Below are 9607 nucleotides of genomic sequence, written 5' to 3' on the forward strand. Positions count from 1 at the left end.
CATGATAGTTTTCCCTTTTATTATAGTATAAATAGATATGTGTGTACAAGGAGATATATTTATCATTTTTTCTTAAAAGAAAATGTGACCATTTGAGGTTGTATCGAGTTGACTTTGGCTCTTGATTTTAAAGGACTCCCTCGGTTTTGAGTCTTTGTATGATGAGATTAGACCCTAAAAATTTTGGGGCTTTGAAATCTTATGGGTATTTATATAGCGGTACTATTTATGAATCTTGCTTTCAATTCTTGATAACGGATTTATGTCAATAAATCAGAGATTTACTCTGGTTTCACATGTATCCATATATATAATATCTAAAATGAGTAAATCAAATAAATTCCCCCATTGAATAAGAAAGTCTTAGTAAAAATAAGCAAATAAACCTGTCACATCCATCGATGTGAGATGATACAAGAGCCAGGACCTATGGACTAATACCTCATTCTATATTCCTGAGGAAGCTTCGTAATAAAAATTGAATAAACCCTATTTAGTCCATCGACAAAGATTTATTCTTACAATTTCTATCTTCCCATCGCTTTTTAATATTTTCAACCAGCCATCATCTCCATTAAATCCTCGTGTCCATAGAGGCACAAAAAAGAAAAAATATCTAAATCACTTAGGCCTCTCGAGACAAAGAGTAACTAGGATTCTGAATGTAAGGTTTTGATGTATCTTTTTAAGATGTTAATATATTGCAATTTAAAAGATACGGTTGCGGTTATAGTAATTTTAAAATAATTCCATTGACGTATATATCATTTGTGCTTGAAAATACATTTTTAAAAGATCATTTTTTTCTATTTAAAGAGTAAGACATATTTTATAGAATACAGCTATTAATCATACAGTATCTAACGAATAAAGTTCTACAAACTAACATTTCTATAAACCTTACATCTATACATAATATATTAGTACATACAGGACTTTTTAAAGCATATTCCTTTTTCAAATCCAAGAGGCTGATACCAGAGGGTATTAGGCGCCTGGACATCAGCTAGTTTTCAATTTATTAAGGTTGTTAACCCCAAACCCAACCACGTGGATTTCTAATGGGATGAATCTCCTGTGAATAAGTCTTTCGTAGAATTAGAAACACCTAAAATCATTTTTTTTTTTTTATATTTTTTACTGTAACATTATTCCCATAATTATATCTCAAAAATATTAATCAGCATGTAATTTGTTTTCATACAGCGAGTAAGATTGATATGGCAAAGTAAAAGATTTCATCCTGCAAGTTGATTTCATCGAGCTAGCAGCTGGATCAACTGTAAAAACACGGTTAAAATGGTTGTATATATATATATATATATATATATATAAGAGATAGCGCCGACCCTTTATAGCTTGACCTTTTATGACAAATTTCTATTTGAGCTTACAGCATTAACTTGACTCAGTTCTACTTCGGGGAATGTATTGCACCGAGGGGAATAATTCCACACGACATCCTTCAAGATGGCCAGGATGCTGGTTTCTATGTAAAACTAGAAGGACTCCCTTGAGGACAGAAGAATTTACCTGGAAGCTCCGAAATCTCTCCAGACGTCCATAAAAAGATATTTCAATGTTTGGCCAACTTTTGTTAACTCATTACTCTTATTTTTAAATTGATTTTGATCTTGTGTGACATTTTCCAATTTAGGAAAACCTCCTGGAAAATTTATAAGCTAAAACTCTTAAAGACCTGAACGAAAGGTTCAAAAATTTTTATATAGTTTTGAATTATGAAAAAGATACTTATCTTTTTATAGATGTGTTATTTCAGATTACATTTGAGCAGAAAATACTGTTTCATCGAGCATTAAGTTATTTAATTTCAACACAAAGATAACCATGACGACGATATATTATAATTTAGGATTCATTTTATCAATATTCTGCAATTTAATTTTCATACAAGTATAATTTGTATTCAGTATTGAATAAACGTTACCTGGTAATTGATATTGATGTTGTTGATATCAATTTTAAACTTTTCGAATAGTAAACACGTGTGATTACTGGTGTAAATCATCATAGTACCTTTTCGCAAAAACATTATGCCAAATCTATTTCTGGTATTATTGGCTTTCTATGGATCATATATCAAAGCGATATGAATATTTCATTAATTATTTTATAGCTGATAGATTAGCATGAAATAGACATCCAAATTTTTCATGTTGTAACTATTACAATGATCTCTCTCTCTCTCTCTCTCTCTCTCTCTCTCTCTCTCTCTCCACGGGTTTCTTTTCTGGAGATGATATTGATAGTCATATGTGTTCTAACCCCAACAAGCATAATCATAGCAACGATGTAGACTGGAGACCTAAATTCAGCTAAAATACATTACTTTTATCAGATCGCCAACTTTTCAGGCTCAAAGGTTTAAAGGTCGCTCATGAATATCAGAAGCAAGGGACCATGACACTGCCCTAGAAGGACAATGCCCTAGAGACTGGCATTATATCCATATGATAAGAGCCCACGTCCCTCTCCCCCCAATCTAGGACCAGGGAGGGTCAGGCGATGGCTGCTGAGGACTCAGCAGGTAAACCTATAGCTCCCTCAAACACCCGACCCTTAGCTCACAAGGATGGTAACGTTGCAGACACTACAAGAAACTATCGAGTTTGTGCGAACTCGATCACCCGTTCACCAGAACGCCAAACAGGGACGTTTCGAATAGGCCATTAGTTGGTCCTCACGTTCGCTATTTAAACTACACTTGCAAGATCGAGAATCTTGAAGTGTACAACGAGACCTATGTTATGTCAGCCTGGGAACAATGGATGATTGGATGTTTGTTGAAATAAGTAATGCGTGATTAAACAGCGTTAGTATATTGTAGTTGATATGACGTCTTAAAAATTGTAATAAACAGATTTGTTTTTCTACTCTAAGTAATCATGATTGCTTCGTCAATCAAATGTATTTCAGAATATACTAACTTAGAGAATATCACCTCATCTTTCAGATGTATATGGTAAATAATTTGTAGAATAATCAATCAAGATTATAATTTACCTATATCTTATTTAGCTTTTAACGCCTTCAATTTATGGCTATCTTACTTATCTACAGTATATTCATAGTAACTCTCCCTTTGGTGCCCCTCGGAACGGAATCTAAGTTTCATCAATATCCTTATATCAGTTCAAAAATAGTCTGAAATCACGAAAATTCCGTAGGGGAGGAGCCAAATAAATAGCGTTCTTTACGGAAACATTATTGTACTAGTTTATATTTAGATATTTTTTTTTTTTCTGGTCTTTCTATCTTTACATGAACTTAATTATCTATATCCTTTGGTTTTGATTTTTCTATATGTCATTTGTAATGTTTAATGGAAGACCTATTTTTTCTATTCTTTCCTCATAATATTATAGTTCTGTTACATTCAAAGATCCCCCAAGAGAGTAGCAAAAGAAAGAACAGTTCATTAATGATGTGGTTGCACAAGTCCAAGACTTAAAGCATGTGTAATTACAATCAGTGCAGCAGCCAACTTTCAACACATAAATACAACCAAGGATGAGAATCGAAGACCCAGCAGGTAGGCCTATGCAACAACAAGCCCCCCCCCCCCCTCCTCCCATAGCCGTGTTTACAACTGAAATGCTTCAAGCCGAGGGAGCTACACGAAGTCAGGACCCTCAAATTGCAGGTTACCAGAAAATTCACCAAGTTACTAAGGAAGCTTTGAGCTCTTTCACTAGCTGGCTTTTAACTTAGGTATTCAAGTTTTATAATTACAGTAAGTATATTATGCGGTTATGAATTTTGGTGATTTGTATCTACTCTGCTTTATGAAGAAACTTTTAAAAGGAGTTTATAGTACATTCGTCTAAAACCGTTGTTTGGTATAAACTGTGTTGAAACTTTCAACATGCCGAGTTTGAATCTGATATAATTGCACAAAGGGTTACACCGTATTCCGAAGATTGTAATCGATAACGATTGAAATTTTTAAAGGGATCAATTACTCCTAAATAATTATGTATTTTTGTCAATAATTATAAAAGATAAACGTATTTGTCTACATCTTTCTAAATATTTACCTTACTCAGAAATCTCAAAACTGCCTTTTGTATCCGTATAAGAAAACACTTGACCTGGAGAACCATCCTCTAATATAGTGAAAATTACAGTGGGTTTTCTTTCTTTGAATACTCGGTGTACGTGATCTAGACACCTGATCATTTTTTTTTTCTGAGGCCTTTCGTTGATACGGACACTCGTAAATCATATATTGGATGACCACCAAGGAAATTTACATGCAATGGAGAAAAAGTGGGGTGGGATCCTCACTCAATGAATAATTGCGGTAGACCGGAAGGATGATGCTCATCACCTTTCAGAATATATCCATATATGCAACATATATATATATATATATATATACATATATATATATATATATATATAGTATATATATATGTATATATATACATATATATACATGTATATATATATATATATACACATATATATATAGCCTATATATACATATATATGTGTATGCGCATATCCATATATTCATTATAAACAGTATGCATATTTATATATATATATATATATATATATATTACACACACACACACACATATATATATATATATATATATATCAAATAAGCCATATAAGTGGTATGGTCATTGTCATACAAGTATCCTGGGGCAGGGTTCGAAACTTGGCCGGTCAGATGCTACAGTCTTTGAGTGATTTGGCCTGGGGCTCTGATCCTGAGGTCGTTAAGATAATCCAGACTTTAATGTATTAATATATATATATATATATATATATATATGGCGTATTTTAAATATGAAAAACACGTTCAAATGTGCAAAATATATTTGAAAACTATATTCTTGATGCGGAATTTTTATCAAAACGTTTTAAAGATTATAAAAAACAATATAGGAAAAAAATAATACTATTTCTTTCCCTCTGTTGTGCATGCTTTATGATATATCTTTTGTGGTCTGAACCATCTAATCTTGATACATTATGGTTCACGCGCCGGAAGGGAAAAATCACTAGTATCATTTTTTCCTATATTGTTTTTTTATAATCTATAAAACGTTTTGATAAAAATTCCGCATCAAGAATATAGTTTTCAAATAATATACGAGTAAATTACAATAATACTTAATTCCCATAACGTCAGAAGTTTCAGAAATTAATCACGTGTGCTATTGGTTCCTTGATGTAGGCCTACTTTTTCTTAATTGTTTTGAATTGATTATGATAAAAACTACTTGCTGATGATATATCTCACATAATTATTTCTATATTCGTAATCTAGGAAGTCTAACTTCCTCTTGCTAATTTTTTTTTAAATGACTATATATCCCAATACTAAAACAGAATGCATCTAAATGCAAGGAAGACCTGTGAGCAAAAAGCAACACTTATAATTTGCAGTCCAAGATTATTAAATAAAGTACAGTGACTTCCCTCAAAGGCATAATATATGCAGGATTTATGATTAGTACGGGAGTTACTTCAGAACTGCAAGTCCCATCACAACCTCTGATTCTCTTGCTGTGATGAATATTAATGAAATACAACCTCTGGGTGTCAAATTTAATTCTCAATTTTGTACTATATTTGTTCAAAACAATCCAAGGAACAAATTAATTCATATATATATTGGGAAAAACTTATGTTTTTCCTTTTCATATGATTATATTTATAGTATTCTTATTTTGAATTTAAAAACAAAAATTAATATCAATTTCATTTCATACACATTAAAACCATGCTACCGGTAAGGAGTTATGGGGTCCTTTGACTGGCCAGACAGTACTACATTGGATCCTTCTCTCTAGTTACGGTTCACTTTCCATTTGCCTACACATACACCGAATAGTCTGACCTATTCTTTATATATTCTCCTCTGTCCTCATACACCTGACAACACTGAGATTACCGAACAATTTTTCTCTCAACGGTTAACTACTGCACTGTAATTGTTCAATGGCGACTTTCCTCTTGGGAAGGGTAGAAGAGACTCTTTAGCTAAGGTAAGCAGCTCTTCTAGGAGAAGGACACTCCGAAATTAAACCACTGTTCTCTAGTCTTGGGTAGTGTCATGGCCTCTGTACCATGGTCTTGGGCATGCTGTTCTGTCTTGTTTCTCTTCTTGTTTTGTTAAAGTTTTTATAGTTTATACGTGAAAAATAGAGTATATTTAATTTTAATTGTTTATTAACTCTCTCATTTTCTTGTTTCCTTTCATCACGTGGCTATTTTCTCTGTTGGAGCCCCTGGGCTTATAGCATCCTGCTTTCCCAACTATGGTTGTAGCTTATCAAGTAATAATAATAATAATAATAATAATAATAATAATAATAATAATAATAATATTTTTCCTTTTCATATTATTGTTTTTAGTGTTCTTGTTTTGAAGATACTTTCATTTTTTTTTTTAAATCAATATCAATTCGTCATTTCATATGCATTAATGAAATACGATATAATTCTGGATATAAGAAAAAAATGACATCGAAAAAATAGGATAATTATTTTTACTTTTTCTTTTAAAAATGACTGATAACGAATGTTAAGTTCATGCTCGAATGCTTAGATAAATAACCAGTAATGAACTGATATTCAGTTGTTTGCATTTATAGCTATATATTCAAAATATACTAGGAATTACTGAATAACTATCTCACCCATTGTTAAAGCGTCGAAATCGACATTTAAGTTATCTCCAAACAGAAAAAGGTGTGTATATACAGTATATATATATATATATATATATGTATATATATATATATATATATATTTATACACACACACACACACACACACACATATATATATATATATATATATATTGTGTGTGTGTGTGGTGTGGTGTGTGTGTGCGTATGCATGTATGTACTGTACACTATGTGTGTATTGAGTAGTATGTATATGGTAACAGTAGTGTCTATTGATATTATTGTGTGCAAATAAAATCATGAACATCTATGGCATAATCTTTATGTATCATAGTACTAATTCACCTTTTAATTTTCATTAACTTGGGACAATTTTATCATACAGGTTTTCTAACCTCAATATAAATGACGCAATCATTACCTCCGCCAATGAAATTGGATGGAAGTTATATTTTACCCCCTATTTGCGTGTTTGTTTGTGAACAGCTTTCTGGGCTCAATTTTAATCGTAGAGTAATGAAACTTGCAAGTATTAACTTTTATGTAAAAAACTTGAAATCATTAATTTTTGATGGACAAGGTCAAAGGTTAAGGTCAAGGTCAAGCAAAATGTCCAATTCACGTGATGATCCATGAATTTGGACATCGTTGTCACAGACTTCAAACTTGGTTCATATTTGAGTGTACGAAAATCCACGCCAATAATACATCTTAAGGTCAAGGGTCAAGGTTGAATCCAAATTCAAGGTCAGACAAACTGTCAAATTCCGGTCAACACCCATACGGCCACAATTTTAATCGCAAAGTAATGAAACTTGTATGAGTTTTAAACTTAATGTACAGAGCTGGATATGATTGATTGATTCTGGGAAAGGTCCGCTGGTTTTGAGAAATAAGCTGCCGTGGCGAAGGTCTGCACTCTCAGAGTGCTTTTCTAGTTATTTCTCTCTTCAGAACTTATAGCTTATCTAGTAAAAGCCTATATGCATCATCCCAATAAGGTAGACGAAGACCATACTTAATTTACGAAGGCACGAGAGAGAGAGAGAGAGAGAGAGAGAGAGAGAGAGAGAGAGAATTTCGTGAGGAATTTTATCCTGGCGCTAAAAATTTTGATCTGATTGAAAGAAGATAATTTTATCTACTCACAGTAGATAAAGAAAACAAGAGATTTCTAAGAAGTTATTTATCAACTTTTTATTATTTAGATTTTTATCAAATCCTTTTAGAGATCTCACCTTTTACCAATGTGACTCACGACCTCTGGCTTAGAATTTTGGAAATCCAGACTATTTTTGGCTAGGAAAACGTCTGTATTTCATGTGTCAAATAGTTTTTCTAATGATTATAATTCATATTATTGCTAAAATGTCCTATTGTACATTTGCAAAAGCGTGCCCGGTTCCGTAGGCAACCGTCCTCTGACCAGGTAACTATCTATTTGCTTTTTCTTCAAAAATTCTTATATACGATTTGATAATCGTAAACGAACGTTTGTTGCACTCAAATGCTATTTATTTGTTTGCTGCACTATTTGAAATCTTAATGTTATGATTACGCTGAAAGATGCATAAAGTGTCTGTGTATGTGTGCGTGTGTATTTGTGTAAATTCAAATAACCAAATATTTGTGTTACTCGACTAAAGACTAAGTAATCTACCGAGGAGACTAATCTTTTCTCACATGGCAAAAAGGCCTCTATTTGTCCCATCAGTCAATGTTTGACACAAAGGAATCGGCTCTTTTGCCGGATAAATGTCTCCTTTCAGAGTTGGCACTTACATCCGAACAAAAAGATATCTTTAGAATGATTATGAATAGATAATTTTAGTCAGAACGGGGTTGCAGCTATACTTATATATATATATATATATATATGTGTGTGTGTGTGTGTGTATATATATATATATATATATACACAAACACACACACACACATATATATATATAATATATATATATATATATATATATAACAACAGCAAATGCAGCCATTTCTAGTCAAACTGATGGACAAGAGCCTCAGACATGTCCTTTGTAATATCTGCGGTTTGAGCATTTTTATCACCATTGGGCTGATAGTGGGATAATTAAGTCTGATCGCTCACAGCAGACAATCCAATTATGGCTGGCACTGACAAGTACAGCTTTGCTGATCAATGGGACATATAAATTCTTTCACCACGTTAAAGTATCCCTGTGTAAAAAGGAACAGTGTATATATATATATATATATATATATATTTATATATATTTATATATATATATAAATATACATGTATATATATATATATATATATATGCGTGAAGAGAGAGAGAGAGAGAGAGAGAGAGAGAGAGAGAGAGATTCCCCCAGCTAATTAAGAAGACAACTTCCGATTTAATTACAAAATCTTCTCCAGACTTTCAATTCGATATTTCAATCAGACTGGCATTAAATGTCCATGAGTCATATTTAATCATCTAAGATTTTTAGGCATGATCATATGTCTCCTCTAGCGTCATAGTATTAAAAGAATTTATTTAATACCAAGACCTATCTTTTATTAAAAATTTCTTACCTCAAAAATATAAGGTAGATGTGAATAAATACCAAGTTTTATAGGTGAACAAGAGATTAATAACATTTGTTAAATACTGACAGAGGGGAAAATACTAGATTTAAGTGAAATGAAACACTGGTTGAAGATTTTTATCGTGCCAGTAGCGATGTCTACAGCCAAATAGGATTTTCTAGATTATGAAATGTGTTTAGCATCACTTTCAGAAGATATTCTTCATTGAATTAAATCGACATAGTAGACACTTTTACCATTTTCTCTGGCTGATATTTCCTTATATTTCTATTTTCACTCTTTTAAGTGTCACCTATAAAATTCCTGATATTTCTTACAGTATATGAATATAAGATAAGACTTTGGTTATCGAAGATAAATA

This window comes from Palaemon carinicauda, chromosome 15, assembly GCF_036898095.1.
Source record: "Palaemon carinicauda isolate YSFRI2023 chromosome 15, ASM3689809v2, whole genome shotgun sequence".
NCBI classification, from domain to species: Eukaryota; Metazoa; Arthropoda; class Malacostraca; order Decapoda; family Palaemonidae; genus Palaemon; species Palaemon carinicauda.